The following is a 17,000-nucleotide window of genomic DNA, read 5'->3' on the forward strand; positions in this document are numbered from 1 at the left end:
ATCTAGGGGTTTATAGAATTATGGTTTTAACAGTAAAGGGGTATAGAGTGTTAGGGGGTTTGGGATTTTTTGTTGTATTTGGGTTATGGTTTCAAAAGGTGAGGAGTTTAGATGGATAGGGTTTTATGGGTAAATCGGTTTAAAGGGTTAGGGATTTAGAGGATTATAAGTTAAGGGTTTAGAGGTTTACAGGGTGATGGGTTTAGGGGTTTAGAGGGTTAGGTATTTAGAGGGTGTGTGGTTTAGGGGTTTAGAGGCTGAGGGTTTTAAGGGTAAAATGTTTTAGAGGTTTAGCGGTTTAGAGGGTGATTAGCTTAGAGGGTTAGGGTTTTAGAGGGGTACAGTTTAGAAGGTTATGGGTTTATAGGGTTATAATTGTAAGGAGTTTGGTGTCCTGAGGTTTAGACGGTTTATGGGTTTCGATTGTTAAAGGGTTAGTGGTTTAGAGGGCTTGGAGTTTATAAGGTTATGTGTTAAGGGTTTAGAGGTTTTAGGGTTTTTTAGGGGATAAGCGTCTTCGATGTTTTGGGGGTTTCTAGGGTTATGGTGTTTAGGGGTTGAGCGTTTTAGGGGTTGAGGATTTTAAGGGTTAGGGGTTTAGAGGGTTGGTGTTTAGAGGGTTAGGGGTGCAGAGATCTAGGGCTTTTGAGAATTCGGATTTTAACGGTAAAGGGGTTTAGAGTGTTAGGGGGTTTGGGGTTTCAGGGCATTTGGGTTCTGGTTTCAAAGGGTGAGGAGTTTAGAAAGGATTTGATTTAATGGGTAAAGGCGTTTAGAGGGTTTGGGATTTAGAGGATTATAAGTTGAGCCGTTTAGAGGTTTACAGGGTTATGGGTTTAGGGGTTTAGAGGTTTAGGGGGTTAGAGGGTGAGGGTTTTAAGGATAAAGGGGTTTAGAGTGTTATGGGTTTCGAGAAGTAGCTGTTTAATGGGTTTATGGGTTTCGATTGTTATAGGTTAAGTGGTTTAGAGGGTTAGGAGCTTAGAAGTTTCGGGGTGTTTCGGGGATAAGGGGTTTCGTGGTTTATAGACTTCGAGGGTTTAGGGGTTGAGAGTGTTAGCGCTTGAGGGGATTCAAGGGTTAGGGGTTTAGAGGGTTAGGGTTTTAAGGTTAAAGGGCTTTATAGTGTTAGGTGTTTAGAGGATTGGGCTATTAGTGGTGTAGGAGTTTAGAGGGTGAGGGGTTTAGCAGGTTAGGTGCCGAGAGGGTTACGGTTTTAGGGGTTGCGGAGTTTAGAGGGTTTGGGGTTTAGACAGTTAGAGTTTTGGGGGTTTATGGGTGGGGTTTTCGAGGGAGAGGTTTTTAGACAGTTAGGGTTTTAAGGGTAAGGTCGTTTAGAGGATTAGGTGTTTAGAATGTTAGAGTTTAGAAGATTTTGGGGTTAGAGGGTTGGGGGTTTAGAGAGTTAGGTGTTTAGAGATGTATGGGTTTCGATTGTTAGAGGTTGAATGGTTTAGATGGTTAGGAGTTTAGGAGGTTATAATTGTATGTGTTTAGGGGTTTAGAGGTATGGGGGTTTTGAGGGTTAGGGGTTTATAGGGTAATGGGGTTTAGCGGTTTAGAGGGTTATGGGTTTTGGGATTTGGGAGTTTAGAGGGTTTAACACCAAGACTTTGACAACTAATATTATCCATACTAACGGTGTTTTGGATTTCTCTCCAACACTTAATGACACTTTTTTATTGTCATGACAAACTTTACTAATTGGCTGTGTCGGGTGGTGTCTGGTTTAACGACACATTTATATTTACACGATCTAACCCGAAAATATATTTATTATGGGTTTAGAGGGTTAGGGGCTTAGAGTGTTATGTGTTTAGAGGGTTAGCGTTTTAGGGGTTTAGGTGTTTTAAGGGTTAGGCGTCTTGAGGGTTAGTTCTTTAGAGGGTATGGGTGTTAAATGTAGATTTGAAGTTTTCGTGACTGCAGGGATCCATACTCTTTGGTTCTTTCGGTAAAGTCACATAGGTAGAAATAAAATAAAACAAATCGCGACGTTTTGATCGCAACACAAGCGATCTTCATCAGGTGGGACAACCACAGCAAGAAATGCTGAAGTCGGTGGGAGAGCTGCCATGGCAAGGGGTTATAGTGTTTAGAGCAGGGGGAAGAGGCAAGGGGACAGAGAGAAAAGGGGGGGGTGGGGTAGGAAGAGGGGGGGGGCACGTAAGCGCTAGGGGAAGAGGACGTGAGGCTGGGGTGGGGGGACATGGGCGGGGCAGCAGTAAAACCGGCAGGTAATGATGGAAACAACAACACAAGTTAAGGCATTACCTGATTGATAACATCCTTCCAGTGATTGTTTAATTTGTATCCATCTTCTCGGTTGAAGTTTTGTCTAAACCCTGGAGTCTACAAACTGAGTTGTAACTTCGGCCGCAGTTACGTTGGAGAAATAAAACGACACGTCTCGGACCGTGTTCGCGAACACAAGGCGGATCTGAAACATGGCAGAACCAATACCTCTGCCGTAGTGGCCATTGTTATAACGCTGTGGGCTCGCATGATATTGTTATTTTCCGAGGCCAAGAACAAAACTTCAATCGAGAAGATGGATACAAATTAAACAATCACTGGAAAGATGTTATCAACCAGGTAATGCCTTAACTTGTGTTGTTGTTTCCATCATTACGTGCCGATTACTGCTAGTCCCGCCCACGTCCCCCCACCCCAGCCTCACGTCCTCTTCTCCTAGCGCTCACGCGGCCCCCCTTCCTATCCCTACCCCACACCCTCCCCTCTCTCTCTCCCCCCTTGCCTCCTCCCCCATCTCATACCTGTATAACCTCTTGCCACGGCAGCTCTCCCGCCGACTTCAGCATTTTCTTGCTGTGGTTGTCCCACCTGAAAATATCACTTATGTTGCTATCGAAACGTCGTGATTTGTTTAATTTTATTTATTTTATACCTACGTGACTTTTCCGAAAGAAACAAAGAGTATGGATTCCTGCAGTCAGGAAAGCTTCAAATAAAGGTTAAAATAGTTTAGTTTAATTTGTTTATTTTTGAACAGTTTGTCTTTCCTGTCATTTTTTGTATTTTTTTAGTTATGTTCTGACCTGCCCGATTGGACAGCTGTGAAAACAGATCTTTGTAGCTCATCGGATTCATCCAGTGTAAATAAATATTCAGATTTAAATTCTATTGACCTCTGTGCGAGTCTATGGATTTCTGAGTTTGTGGGCCTCTGTGAGTGTATGGATCTCTGTCTGAGTCTATGGATCCCTGTGTCAGTATATAGGGTCGCCGTATGAGTCTGAGTGTCTGAAGGAATGTATGGGTCTCTGTTGGAGTCTATGGGTTTCTGGTTCTGGGTCTGAGTGGGAATCTATGGTTCTCTGAGTATGGTTGTTTGTGCGAGTCTTAAGTGCACAAACTGAACTTAAAAAGGACAGTGAGGGGTGCGGAATCCAAGTTGACTATTAAGCTCCCCGCAGTGCAAGCCAGCTTTCTAGTCGTGTCATCATACAGCCCCTGTAATTCTTTATAATAATAATTAGACTTACTCCAGGAAAGCCACGCTGAGTCATAGTAAGGTCCTGAATTTGGTTTTTATTGTAAGATGTTTTCAATCAATGAATAAAGAATGCTTACACAAGTGGGGGGAAACCGGAGCACCCGGAGAAAACAAACGTATGTGAAGGGGCAGCATTTTAAACCGTACAGGTGACGATGGCAATGATCCCACTTGCTATAATGCCTTCTCCTGGCCAGTCAGATGCTTTCTCCTGGCCAGCCAGGAGAAGGCACCTCAATGTCCACGGGAAGGGGGTTTCACAATATTTACTGTGTGATCCACCAACCCTTGCTGCCTTCTACAGTGCTGGATCGCAGGCTTGCGTCACCACCTTCTGGCGAGTATTTGTAGTTATTATTTAAAGCTATATAGCGCTCACAAGAACGACTCAAGAGGCGCGAGGAGCCACAGACATGCAGGAAGGAAGCCACGTGGTGAGCCAGCACCAACGATTGTCCAGGCTCTACGGTACTCTATGTATGGAGGCATTATTGGCTAATTAATAACGAGTGTTTGTACAAGTGGGGGAAATCGGAGCACCCAGAGAAAAGCCACGTGTGTGAAGGGGCAGCATTTTAAACCGTACAGGTGACGATGGCGATGAGTCCACTTGCTGTACTGCCTTCTCCTGGCGAGGCAGGTTATGCACCTCGACGCCCACGGGAAGAGGATTTCACAACATCATTGTGCGGTGATTTACGAACCCTCGCTGCCTTCCCCAGTGCTGGATTTGAGACGTGCACCACTAACACCAGGCGAATGATAACAACAACAATAACTATACTTATTACTTGGTAGCAACAGGCGAAAGAAAACAACAGGCAAATTATAACAGGCCAATTAAAACAGGCGAATGATAACAGGCAAATGAAAACAGGCGAATGATAACAGGCGAATGATAACAACAGGCGTATGTTTAGAACAGGCGAGTAATAACAACAATTATTATTTACACTTAGAACTTGATAACAATATTTATACGTATAACGTGATCAAGCAGGCCTCAGAGGTGCGAGGAACCACAGACAATCAGGAAGGAAGCCACTTGGTAAGCTGGCACCAACGATTGCCCAAGCTCTGTGACCCTATTGATACGTTTTTATCGACCAGATAGCGAGCGTTACGTGTGGGGGGGAAACCGCCCCCTTCGGTGCCTCCATGGTCCAATAGCTGGTCTTCTTGGCGCCACGGTCCCGAGCCCCCTAAAAGTTCCTCATGGAGCAAATCAACGGGTGGGCCATTGCCTTGTCAGGGCTCATTCATTGCTCCGGATCCCACCTGAAAATGCCAGGCGCAGATCCCCACATCATTAAAGCCACGGGTGCATTTATCCCAGATATAAACAATAGCAAACTATTTGACTATTTTTTTTTACTTTAACCAGGCAAGGCCCACTGAGCTATACAGCTCTCTTTCAGAAGCGGCCACACAATTACAGCTCAACAAATTGGCTTATTACGTGGACATTAGTAGCCAAATACTCTAAACATGTGTTAATAAATGTGGAGGGAAAACCCGGAGGATCCGTAGAAAAATACACGCGACCACGGGGAGATAACATACAAACTCCAAATACAAAGGTGTCAGGGTAAGGATTTAATACACGACCTCCTGTATACCCTACAAAATAGTTAACATCTCGGCACCGTGGCGCCCAATTCTGATCACATGACATAGCAAAACGAACGTCGCGGTGCATAGCAATAATTCAATTGGGCAATTACTGAGCGTTCATAAACATGAGGGGATACAGGAGTACCCAGAGAAAACCCACTCGTGCAAAAGGGCAACCCTCTATCCCATGCAGACAGAGATGTTGCTTATCCCACTTGCTGTACTGCCTTCTCCTGGCCAGCCAGAATATGCCACCTCAACACCCACTACACCATGAACTTTGTGAACCGAGTTTAAATTTCTGGCCACGGCGAACATCAGTGGCTATCTCCCTCTTCCTCTCTCGTCCCTGCTATTATCTCCCTCTTCTTCCCGCGTCCCTCCCACTATCTACCTCTCCAATCCGTCCCACCATCTCCCTCTTCCTCCCTCGTCCCTCCCACCATCTCCCACTTCCTCCCCAGTACCTTCCACTATCTCCCTCTTCCTCCCACTTGGCTCTACTATCTCCCTCTTCTCCCGTCCCTCGCACTATCTCCCTTTTCTTCCCCCATCCTTCCCACTATCTCCCTCTGCATCTCCAATCCCTCGCACTCTCTCCCTCTTCCTTCCCCTTCCTTCCCACTATCACCTTCTTACTCTAACCGATCTGCCTAATCCTCCCAAATCACTCCCACTATCTCCCTCTACTTCCCCAGTCGCTCCAACTATCTCCCTCTTCATTCCCCTTTCCTGCCACTATCTCCCCCTTCCGCCCCCTTCCCTCCCACTATCTCCCTCTTCCTCTCCCGTCCCCCCCGCTATCTCCTTCTTTCTCTCCTATCCCTCCCACTTTCTTCCTCCCCCGTCCCTCCCACTATCTTCTCATCCTCCCCCATCCATCCCACGATCTTCCTCATCCTCTCCCGTACCTTCCGCACCTTCCTTATTTAACACCATCAGGTTCACAGACTCGCCCTCGCTTCTCCCAAGTCAAATAGCCTAGCTTAGACACAACCCTCACCATGTTACACTGACGGCATCGACCGAGACAGCCAACAACTATCCGGCCGCCCAATTATCTAGTGAAGACGGCAGCGACCAAGTCGGCAAAGACAGTGCCAACGAGACGACTCCACTTCCCAGAACCTGCAACCACGAGCTCTCGCTCTCCGCTGCTTTTATCCGACTCGGCGCGGCCTGGCTCCGCCCTGGCCGCGCCTCCCTTCTCCAACCCACGAGCGGGTTCCAGGGTCTTCCAGACAGGGTCTCTGTGATCCTTGTCCAGTGCCTCCGCCCTGCTGACAAACCCGCGTGAGGCTCACTGGCGTGTGTACTCCCCGTCCACCGCAGTTGCCGCTGCTGGACAACTATTACTCTACAGTTGTACTGCCCTTCTGTACCGTGCCCCCGAGCCATCAACACGGACTCACAGCATCAACACAGACTCACATGATCAACACAGACTCCCACGATCAACACAGACTCACAGCATCAACAGACTCACACGATCAACAAACTCACAGCATCAATACGGACTCACACCATCAACACGGAAACAGGGTCAGTGAGCAAGATGGCGGATGAGTGCATACATGATGTGAGTGGTGGTGAGTTCAAGTTGAGCACCCAGTTTTAAATCTCATTTACTCCCACCACCACCACCACCACCCCACCACCCTACATACAACAGTCGTAAGTAAATGCCTACACACCCTACATACAATCGTCAGTAGTAGGAGTGGGGAGAAGAGGGCATCAGTGGGGGCGAGGCATGAAGCGTTGAGAAGCCCTCAGATACTCCATAAAACCCCGAGTTTCATGGAGTATAATTTTCAGCATTACAGTTCCATTTTTTTTACGTTAACAAATGTCTCGCGATATATTACACCGTATAGGTAACTAGATTGGGCGAGGGATGGTCTTTTTTGTTGAACAATCAATAAAGCTACGGTGTCGTACTGTGCCCGTATCCGTGTACGGTACTGTGCACTAAAGGAAGAAAAATCGAGCGGCTGAACCTCACTGCCTCCTTACCGGAGGCTGTAAACATCAAGTGACCTGAAAACTGCGATGGGACGTGAAAGACAACATGGAGAGACAAGAGGGCGCCACGTGTGTTCTTCCATGGCAGCAGCAGCATCATCGCAGGCAATGAGGTTCAAATGGGCACAGGAACTTTGAGGTGGACCCACGAGTGGTCGAGCCACAGGGGCGCGCAATCAGCGACCTCTATACGCTTGGCGCAATCCGCACCGTCATTTCACGGAGCCCTTGTCCACTCGACGAGTGCGACGACGCCGTCCCACCGTCATTCGGCGTCTCGTGGTGACATCACAACAGCAAAGCGACAGGTGTTGTTTATTCATTTCTTGAGGCAATTCGAGGGCCCGGTTACATCACGTTGTGATACACGCACACACCGTCAACATATACTACACCGGTTATAAAAAAAGCAGGGGATAGAAAGGTGGGGGAGCGGACCCGACCACAGGTATTGTTTAAAAGACGTCAAGCGGACCGGGGGTTTTAAATGCAAGTCCATGCGGACACCAACATCCGAACGATTGTACCAATAAATCCTGAACCTTCTGGAAGATTTCAGCTCCCGCTGGTTTGGATCAGGGTGCTGTTGGGGCAAATTCCATTAATTGGGAAAGGCGGCAATCTTGTGGGAATGTCCTCGCCAGAGAAGAAACTTGTCGCTTCCATGTTTTATTTTCATCCGACGTCCCATTAGCGAGATCCAGAGCGCGACGGACTCATATGGAGTCGGCCTCCTGTAATTTTTCTGGTCTCATTCTCACCACAGGTGAAGGCAGAGCCACACATCAACGTGCCAATGGGCCACGGTTGAAGTGGTGGGGCCACGGTTGAAGTGGCGGTGGCCACGGGTCATGTGGCCTCGATGTACTTTCTTCATACATTAAATACAATAAACACAATAAACATGAAATGCGTATAGTACATTTATAACTCTCTCAATGACCAAACTTGTATTTTATGAACACACTTAGACGAGCAAAATATGACAAAAGTGTTCCAGATTTCAGTTTCAATTGAGACTGAAATCCGGAATCATTACCCCCTACTGACAGACTAATAATACCCGCTCGCAGGCCAAGTGCTGATTCACCTTGGGGCCTCGCCTGGTATAGAGGTCGTGGGTTAAATCCCGACGCCTGTATATCTGGAGTTTGCATGTTCTCCCCGTGACCGCGTGGATTTTTCTCTGGGTCCTTCGGTTTTTCCCTCCACATTTAGAAACATGCGTTTAAAAGTATTTGGCTGCTATATATTTCTGCGTGACAAGCCACTTTATAGCGCTTTCATTTGTGGCCCGGTCGTTCCTGAAAGAGAGCTATACAGCTGAGTGGGCCTTACCTGGTAAAATAAAAAGAGATTCGTTTTGTTAGTTTATTTTGTGCCACAGGGGGACAGCTACAGGGGGGGGGGGGGTGCCCATTAAAATGGTCGAGATGAGATGCAACTTAAGGCGCTTGTGACTTCCCAAAAATATTATTTATGGCAGGTTTTCACATCTAAACATCCCGGGTGGCATTGAAGCCAAGAGCTCCCACCCTAGGTGAGTAGCTACGAGAGCGGTGCTGTGCACGGCGACACGCCACTTTCTCCATCTGCCTGACTTGGTATTTTCTTTTTTCTTACTTAAATAAATGTTAATGTTTCGTTTTGTGTACGCGTGTATGTACACCGTTTGGGGAGCGGTGGTGCAGCAGTTAGCGCACTACGAACTCAGCCATCTGAGTACGTGGTGTGGGGTGTGTATAACATCGCAAAACTGGGGAGGACAAAGGCAGCCAGACGTGGGGCTGGCCACACAACCACTTCTGTGCCATGCCGGCCATCATAGGTGCTACCCGTTAACAGCACTTGCTCCAGCAATCTGTTAACGGTGATACGGAGTACCTTTGTCTTTTGTGCAATTGTGTGCTTCTGTGTGCGACGCATGCGACGATGTGCATGTTTGTGTTTGATAAATGTACATCCGCAATGTGTGTGTGACGCGTATAATGCGCGTGTGTGACGAGGGTTGGAACAGCGATTCACGCACTGCCCTATCCACGCGGCGACCTCTCCTCAACGTCTCGAGCCTCGGCGGAGAGCGCCGCGAGGTTCGACTCCAACTCCGGCTTTCCAGGGACAACCCCCCCCCCAATGCCCCTCCCCCCAGGCCCGTGGGGGGGGGGGGGAAGTCGTCCCCCTCCCTCACTCCACGCTCAGGAACTTCCTCTTCTTCGCCGTGTTCATGTACGGTCGCCAAGGCCACTCCACCTCGGCGGTGGCCGCGTTGTCCAGCGTGCCCAGTTTAATCTCGTAGACTGCGCGACACACAAAAGCAAAGATCCCCCCCATGCAGCCTTTAACAGACGGCGTGGGAAAAGCGCTGTTCGTGTGTTAGCATGTAGGAAAGCCAGCACGGCACACCAAGGGGTGGGTGTGGGTGGCCAGCATTACGTCCGATCATATTTGAATTTACACATCGCATCCGGGGTGGGGGAATGCGAGTCGGGTCACGGTACAGCGAATGCGACCAGAGCAGCGACCCCACCGACTCAAGTTCCGATCCGCTCTACAAGTCACCCGCGGGCCACCTGGCCCGAGGCTAGACTCTTACATTCAGCCCATCATCCTCTCAGGGGTCGATAAAATTTACAACCACTTCGTAGGGAAGTCCACAACGAATGTGGAATTTCCACCGCCTCTGCAGAGGTGTACAGTGGAGACGAGTAACAATGTGTCAGGCAGACTTACGCTCCATCTCGAATCACGGTCCCACCTCCTTCAACTCGATGTCCTTGCCGTCGAGCTTGTAGACGTTGTACCTGTTGCGAGGGGGGGGGGGCACAGACGTCACGGGAGGGGTCGCGGCAAGTTACACGGACGGCGCTGGACTCTCATTACGCGTCCTCGCAGACGTTTGCCAGTTAGAGGCCAGCGGCCACCCCGTTTAAAACTGCAGATGCATTAACAAATGAACAACATTACGCGCCTTCAGCTTCAGAGATGGCGTTAAATAAAAACTCTGTGCTGTTGCTCGAAAACTAAAGTAAAACGAAACTATTTTTATTTTACCACTGAGCTATGTAGCTCTTTTTCACATAAAAATGTATAGCAGCAAAATACTCGAAATTCAAGTTTCTAAATGTGTAGGGAAAAACCCGGAGGACCCGGAGAAAAATCAAAGTGACAAGGAGGAGAACATGCAAATTCCGAATATACAGGCGGACACACAGCACCTGGCCCAAAAGTCTGCTCACTCTTTCCCATTCCGAGACATCTGCAAGTTGCCGGGTGGTAGGTGTCACGTCCACCGCTGAATCTCGGTACGCGCGAGCGGCTCGGCGTTAATTTTATTTATAGAGGCGTAGCGCTGCTGTTTTTAAAAGGCGTTGCCCTCACCGCAGAGAACCGTAGTGACACGACCGGCACTCTATGGAACAAAACTGTGCCACACGCCCTCCCGCATGGTCTTATGGGAGCCTCGGTATGTCTTCAGGTCAGAAGACGTACTTGAGTTTTTCTTACGGTTCCGTTTCGACGACGTATATGTACATCATGGAAATGAGAAAGGGTTATAGCCTATACGAGGGATCTTTGTGCTTTGGGGATGGGGGAGGAAGATGTGGGTGAGACTGGCACGGTGCCCACACGCACCCTCTTTCCGAGTCGCGACGTGAAGTTGTGCATCACTAGGTGTGGGAATGCCTCGGACATCATGTCCACGTCCAGATGTCGTGCCGCATCACCACGCTCGAGAGTGTCAAGTACACCGTGGCATCGTACCACGTGTCACATGAACAGCACGCCGGAAAGTTAGACACACCACAACAGGTGTCACACAGACTGTACTGGAGAGTTAAACACACTGCCCTTCCATCAGCGGCATCATACCACATCACACCACATACACAGTTAAGACACCACAATTCCCCGTCTGCAGCGTCATACTACACACCGCACATCGTACGCACAGCTAAATACACCTCCATCCCCCGTCTGTTGCACCACATCACACACGTCACACCATGCATCACACCGGGGAGCGGGAGCGGAGTGGCTATCTCATTACACAAATCCGGTGACCTGACTTCGACTTCCGGTGTGTCCAAGCATCGACAGTGGGGAGACAAAAGGGGCCAGATGCGGTAATGACCACACCACCCACCCCGCCGCGTGCCCTGCCGGCCTTCGTAGGTCGCTCGACAAACAGCACTTGCCCTGACAGCCTGTTAAAGGCTACACGGGGGAGCTTTGTCGACTGCGGTGCGTGCGCGTGCCTGGCATACCGCGGTGCTCATGCAGGACGATGAAGTCGTTGACGGCGTTGGCGCAGCACGCCCACACCAGCGCCTGCAGCTTGTGGCATCCGTGGTTCATCGGCTGAGCGTTCGGCAGGATCAGCTTCATCTCCTGCGGTGGTGGTGGGAGGGTGGTGGTGGTGGTGGTGTGGTAACATGACAGCAAGCGGTCACACGCCGAGTCCGCTCTTCCCACCGGCGTCCGTCCCGGCCACGCTGCTTTCGCCCCCCCACTTCCCCACCCCCCCACTGTATCCGACTCGGGTTGTGTTGTTTGTTTTTTCCATTGCGGAAGCCGAGCCGAGCCGTGCCGGTATACGGGGTCGCCAAACCCCGTGTTGGCACAACTGGGATGCACCATTGTAAAAACTTTACTATTTTTATTTTACCAGGTAAGGCCCACTGAGCTATGCAGCTCTTTTCCAGAAGCGACCTGGCCACAAATCATAGCTCAACTAAGTGGCTTATCGTCATGTGGAAATTTATAGCAGCCAAATACTCTTAAACGGACGTCGATTCTAAATGCGGAGGGAAAAACCGGAGGACCTGGAGAGAAATCCACGCGACTCCTCGGAAAGAGGCACGCAACTCCAAATATACAGCAGGCATCAGGGTCAGGATTGAACCTGCGACCTCCTGTATACCAGGTGAGGGAGTTAACATCTCGCCACAGTGGCGCCCCCAATGGTACATCTTTCCGTGACCACCGACCGTGCGTAGTGCTACAGAAGATACATTTTCGATGAATGGAAGGGATCGGTCATCGGGAAAAGGCGGACTGAATCGCGAGGAATGAAGTTGACAAAAGCTGCATGCACCAAACCAAAGTGTCCAATGCTCCACCACTTACGACCCCCCCCCCCCACACAGCCTCCACCTTTCATCAACAACCAGATTTCTTCTGGTTAACTCAACGGATGCGAGTTGTCTCACACTGCACAAGCCCGATGATTGGTCGACACGGCTCGTGTGAGGTGCAAGGAACTGATTGTAAAGCCGATAGAGAACACGTGTGTGTGTGCGGTAATTTAGCAGTTAGCATGCTGCCCCACAAACCTAGTGACCCGAGGTTGATTTCCGTTCATGGCAAACACCAGCGGCGATTATCTGACCTGGTCCTGGGCCTCCCCTAGATCAACTCAGCCTCAAATGAGTACCTAGTGCGGTGTGTAAACATCATTACCAGAGAGATAAAGGTGGCCAGTTGTGGTGCTAGCCACCTATACCCTCGCAAACAGCACCTGTCCCAAAAGCCTGTTAAGGCTATATGGGGGACCTCTGTCTTTGCGCGCTTGTACACATGCAATACACGAGGACCCACATTCCTCGTGTGACCCCAAACCCTGTAGCCCCTGTGACCCCGTGCCCGCACCTTGATGAACTGCTTGAGGAGGGAGCTGGGGTCGCGTGAGGTCGTCGCCATGATGTGTGGGTCCTTCACGCCGGCTCAGCGGTACTCGTCATCCATGTGGCTGCTCACTCCTACTGACACGGGGGGGGTGGATAGAAAGAGGTGGTAGATGGGGCAGGGGGGAAGGAGAGGGTAGGTTATCATTTGCCATACTTCCCCGTGCAGGTGAGTGAAGGTGTGTGTGTGGGTGGATGGAAGGAGCGACCAGGAATGGTTTAGAATATCACTCTGCAGTGATCGCGTTGATTTTGTGTAGCGAGCTGAGCACTAATGAGACCTGGATGAGTCCCAATTGCAAGAGTGGGTGGGTGATATGGCAGGTGAGTGGGTAAATTGAGTAAAATGATGAGCGAGTGAATGAGTGGGTCAGTGCATGTTAAACCTCTTTGTTACAGCACGTAGCCAACCGTGGTAATCGGAAGTGTGACAAACTAACCACAAAAAGTAGTTCTCAAGAAATGAGTTTGTCAATCTAGACGATGATTTAAAAGTGCAAAGCTCCAGTGGCTTCCTAATATTGTAAGGAAGACCGCTCGACAAGGAAGACTGCTCCAGAAGCACACGTGATGTGGTGACCACGGCCTTCATTCGACATTCCACCAAAATTTACGCCAGCCACCACACACACGGCCGACTCTTTTCCACGTTCACGCCACGGGATTTTTCAAAGTCCACTTGGGAAGCAATCGCCGTGCAGTATTTACGGTCAACGCAACTGCGGCATTAAACCCATTAAACCGGTGGGGGGGGGGGGGGGGGTTGAGGGCCCGCCGTTCTCGAACCGCGAACCTCCGCGGCAAAACACGGTGCCACCGCTTGGCAGGAAGGACCGACGGCGAGCCGGGGATGCGCGCCAACTCGGCGTGTCTAGCGGGCGGAGACGCGCGACGCTTATCCCCCTGCCTCGAGAGTCTCGCGGGAAGGAAGAGAGAGAGAGATGCGAGGAGACGTGATGGTGAGGGATGTGAGATCACCCTCCCCTCCCTGGTCGAACTCCACGGCCTTCTGGAGTTCAAGCGCCTCCCACCGCAGGTCCGTAGGCAGCACCAGGTTTTCTTCGGTGACGACGTCAGGGGGACAGGGGGCAGTGGGTGGGGGGCGGGCAGGGGAGAATTAACAAGGAAGAAAAATCATGCGCACGCATGGATTCATTCGGAAACGCTTTCCACGCGCGGTTGTCTTCTCGCCTGTATTGTCAGACCGTCTTGTCCCATCTTAGTCCGTCTTGCGTGTCTCATTGTCTCTAGATCCGTCTCTAGTCTGTCTTGCGTGTCTCAACGTCTCTAGTCTGTCTCGCTGTCTCTCGTCCGTCTTGTCGTCGCGAGCCCATCTCTAGATCCGTCTCGCCGCCCGTTACCATCGAGCGCCCTCTTGAGCCGCGCCTTCTCCTCTACGAGGATCTTCTTGGCCTCCTGCGCCTTGCGGTAGAGGTACTCGCCGTGCAGTTGCCCCTCCTCAGCTGCACCACCAAACAAAGACAAAGATCCCCCATGTAGCCTTCGACAGGACTGTCGGGTGCAAGTGCTGTTAACGAGCAGCACCTTTGATACACGAAGGGGGGTAGGTGGCCAGCACCACATCTGGCCACCTTAATCTCCCCAGTGGCGATGTTTACACAACGCACCAAGTACTCATTTGAGGCTGAGTTGACCAAGGGGAGGCCCAGGAACGGAATCGTCACCAGTGTTGGCCTTGAGCGGGAATTGAACTCGGGTCGCTGGGTTAGTAGTGCAGCGTAGTGCTAATCGCGAGACGACCATAAACAACAACCGCCATTCGCCACGAAGTGGTGGAGATGTCACCACGGCGCTCGTGCCAGGCTACGTGCAGGTTAAGGCCACATGAAGCAGCAGGAGGTCACAGACAGACAGACCCAGGTTGCCATTGGTTGCTTGACTGAGATGACTGGCCGATGCACCACCTGTGCCCCCTACTGTGCTACACCACCGCTCCCACCTACACAAACTCTCTTGGGCTATACTCTTTTGTTCTTTCGGTAAAGTCACATACGCATAAAATATAAAATAAAATAAATCACGACGTTTCGGGCGCAACACAAGCGTCCATCATCAGGTGGGACAAACCACAGCAAGAAACAATTGCCGACGTGGGCAAAAGAGCTGCTGTAAACAAGAGACTATATAGGTAAGAGAAGGGGGGAAGATCAGGGAGGAGAGATAGAGAGGGGGGGGTATGAGGAGGGGAGTGCTGAAGAGAGCGGGGCTGGGAGTGGGAAGCTTAAGAAATTAGAGATGCGGAAAGTTAAGGCAACACCATAAAGCAGTTAAGGTCTTACCTGGTTAATAACATTCTTCCAATGATTACTCAATTGGTATCCATCTTCTCGGTTGAAGTTATGTCTGTGTTTATATATCTGGATGGCTTCATGAACAAACCTTTGATAGTAGCCCGAAGGTTTGCAGAGCGGCACCACGATACTCCTAGCGACGTCGTTGATTAATGTCTGTAATTAATATCGATGGTGAATCTCTGTAATTAATATCGATGATTCGATTCCACGAGAACAGATTCCACAAGAATCGATTCCACAACTATTTTAGTAAAGCGAAGTACGCGATTCGATTCAAACGTGTTCGTTCCGGTCTCATCAGAATCGGTATTGATTCTGTGCTGGAGGAATCCAATGAGCTATAAAGCTCTTTGATCACAGATGTGCCAGTAGGGGGCACGGGGTCATAACGTCACAACAACAAACAATACAAAAACGATAGGAGTGCAAAGGGAATGGTAGCAAACCACTAAAAATAGGTTAAATAAACCATATAAGTTCATACTCTTTGGTTCTTTCGGTAAGTCTCGCTCTCCGTTCCACCCACTACAACTGGCGTCAGAAGTAGCCAAATAGTAAGATGAATCGCTATAATGGAGACGCGAAGAAAAACTCGTACCAGGGCTCCAGTGGAAGAGGAGGACGACTCAACACCACCGGGGTTGGCAGCCCCGGAAGGGGGAGGAGAAGCGACGCCGGCCGAGCTGCTCACTGCCCGGCCGCCCGGCGGCTCACCACCGTCGGAGAGGGCGCTTCAGGTGGCTCACTCCCGCCTCGCCCAACTCCTGCACGCGGCGGCATCCATCCTCGACGAAATACATCGCGGGTTATAACCACAACAAATATAACCACAATCACTGCGACCATAATCGCCATAACCACAAATATAACCATAACCACCACAACCATAACAACCAACATAACCACCACAACAACCACAATGATGCTGATACACTCTCACACCATGTGGGTCCCCTTGTCTCCTTGTGTCTCCCTGTGGGTGAGTGGATGGGTTGGCGAGAGAGTCGGTGGGTTGGCAAGAGAGTCGGTGGGTTGGTGAGAGAGTGGGTGGGTGGCAGAGTGAGTGACCGGTGGCAGAGTGAGTGACCGGTGGCAGTGGGTGACCGGTGACGAAGTGGGTGCGAGAGTGGGTGGCTGAGTGGGTGGCCGAGTGGGTGGCTGAGTGAATTGGTGAGTGGATGAGTGCCAGAGTGGGTGGGTGAATGGCTGAGTGGGTGGGTGAGAATCAGTATGTTTTTGCTGGAGGAATCCGATGAGCTATGAAGCTCTTATTCATAGATGCCCAGAGAGTGGCTGAGTGGGTGGCTGAGTGAGTGTCGGTGGGTGTGTGAGTGGGAATGAAATCTAACCTGCACCTCTGCATTGCAAGTCCAGCGAGCTAACGCCCTGCGTGTGGTGGGGTAAAGTGTGGGCATGGCCACTTTGCTCCAACACGTCCGGACCAGCGTGGAAGAGTAGACCAAATACCTCTATATAGCTTCCTCTAGTGGATGCCTTTTCCAGCAGCAGGCGATTCGCCTCCACAACAAACCCGTCCCTCCAGGGATAAAAACACACGGCAGTCTGGGAGTGCCTCTCATCAGCTATGGCTCAACACGAGGGCCACTCTGGGGCCGGTTTCCACCGTCAGCGCCTCATCAGCAGCAGCAGCAGGGCCGGGCTCTGCTTGAAGCAGCGCCGTGAACTCAGCAGGCGTCTAGGACGTGACGGCTGTGGGCCAGGCGCCTCCTCCTCTGTCTCCTCCCACCACCGCCGCCACTGCTGATGTGTGCACACCGCGCGAGGTTCTGACCTTCAGGCTGAGTCGACGTAGAGGAGGCCCAGCGAGCCGCCGCTTCAGAAGAT

At 50.5% G+C, this 17,000-nt stretch overlaps 1 long non-coding RNA gene across 2 annotated transcripts; it reads right to left on the bottom strand.

Annotated features, from left to right (window-relative positions):
• Positions 1–7,454: 7,454 nt before the first annotated feature.
• Positions 7,455–16,053, bottom strand: LOC142905874 (uncharacterized). 2 transcript variants are annotated; one of them, XR_012929879.1, is made up of 7 exons: positions 15,754–16,053; positions 14,202–14,303; positions 13,634–13,899; positions 12,806–12,915; positions 11,422–11,545; positions 9,887–9,957; positions 7,455–9,453 (listed from the first exon to the last, which is right to left on the bottom strand). It is a non-coding gene; the product is annotated as an uncharacterized LOC142905874 (long non-coding RNA). The 2 variants fall into 2 exon arrangements; XR_012929880.1 differs by having other exon boundaries at positions 13,634–13,756; positions 15,754–16,052.
• Positions 16,054–17,000: the final 947 nt, after the last annotated feature.

The sequence above is a fragment of the Petromyzon marinus genome, chromosome 59 (assembly GCF_048934315.1).
Source record: "Petromyzon marinus isolate PM22_M1 ecotype Great Lakes invasive population chromosome 59, UKy_Petmar_22M1.pri1.0, whole genome shotgun sequence".
NCBI lineage: Eukaryota > Metazoa > Chordata > Hyperoartia > Petromyzontiformes > Petromyzontidae > Petromyzon > Petromyzon marinus.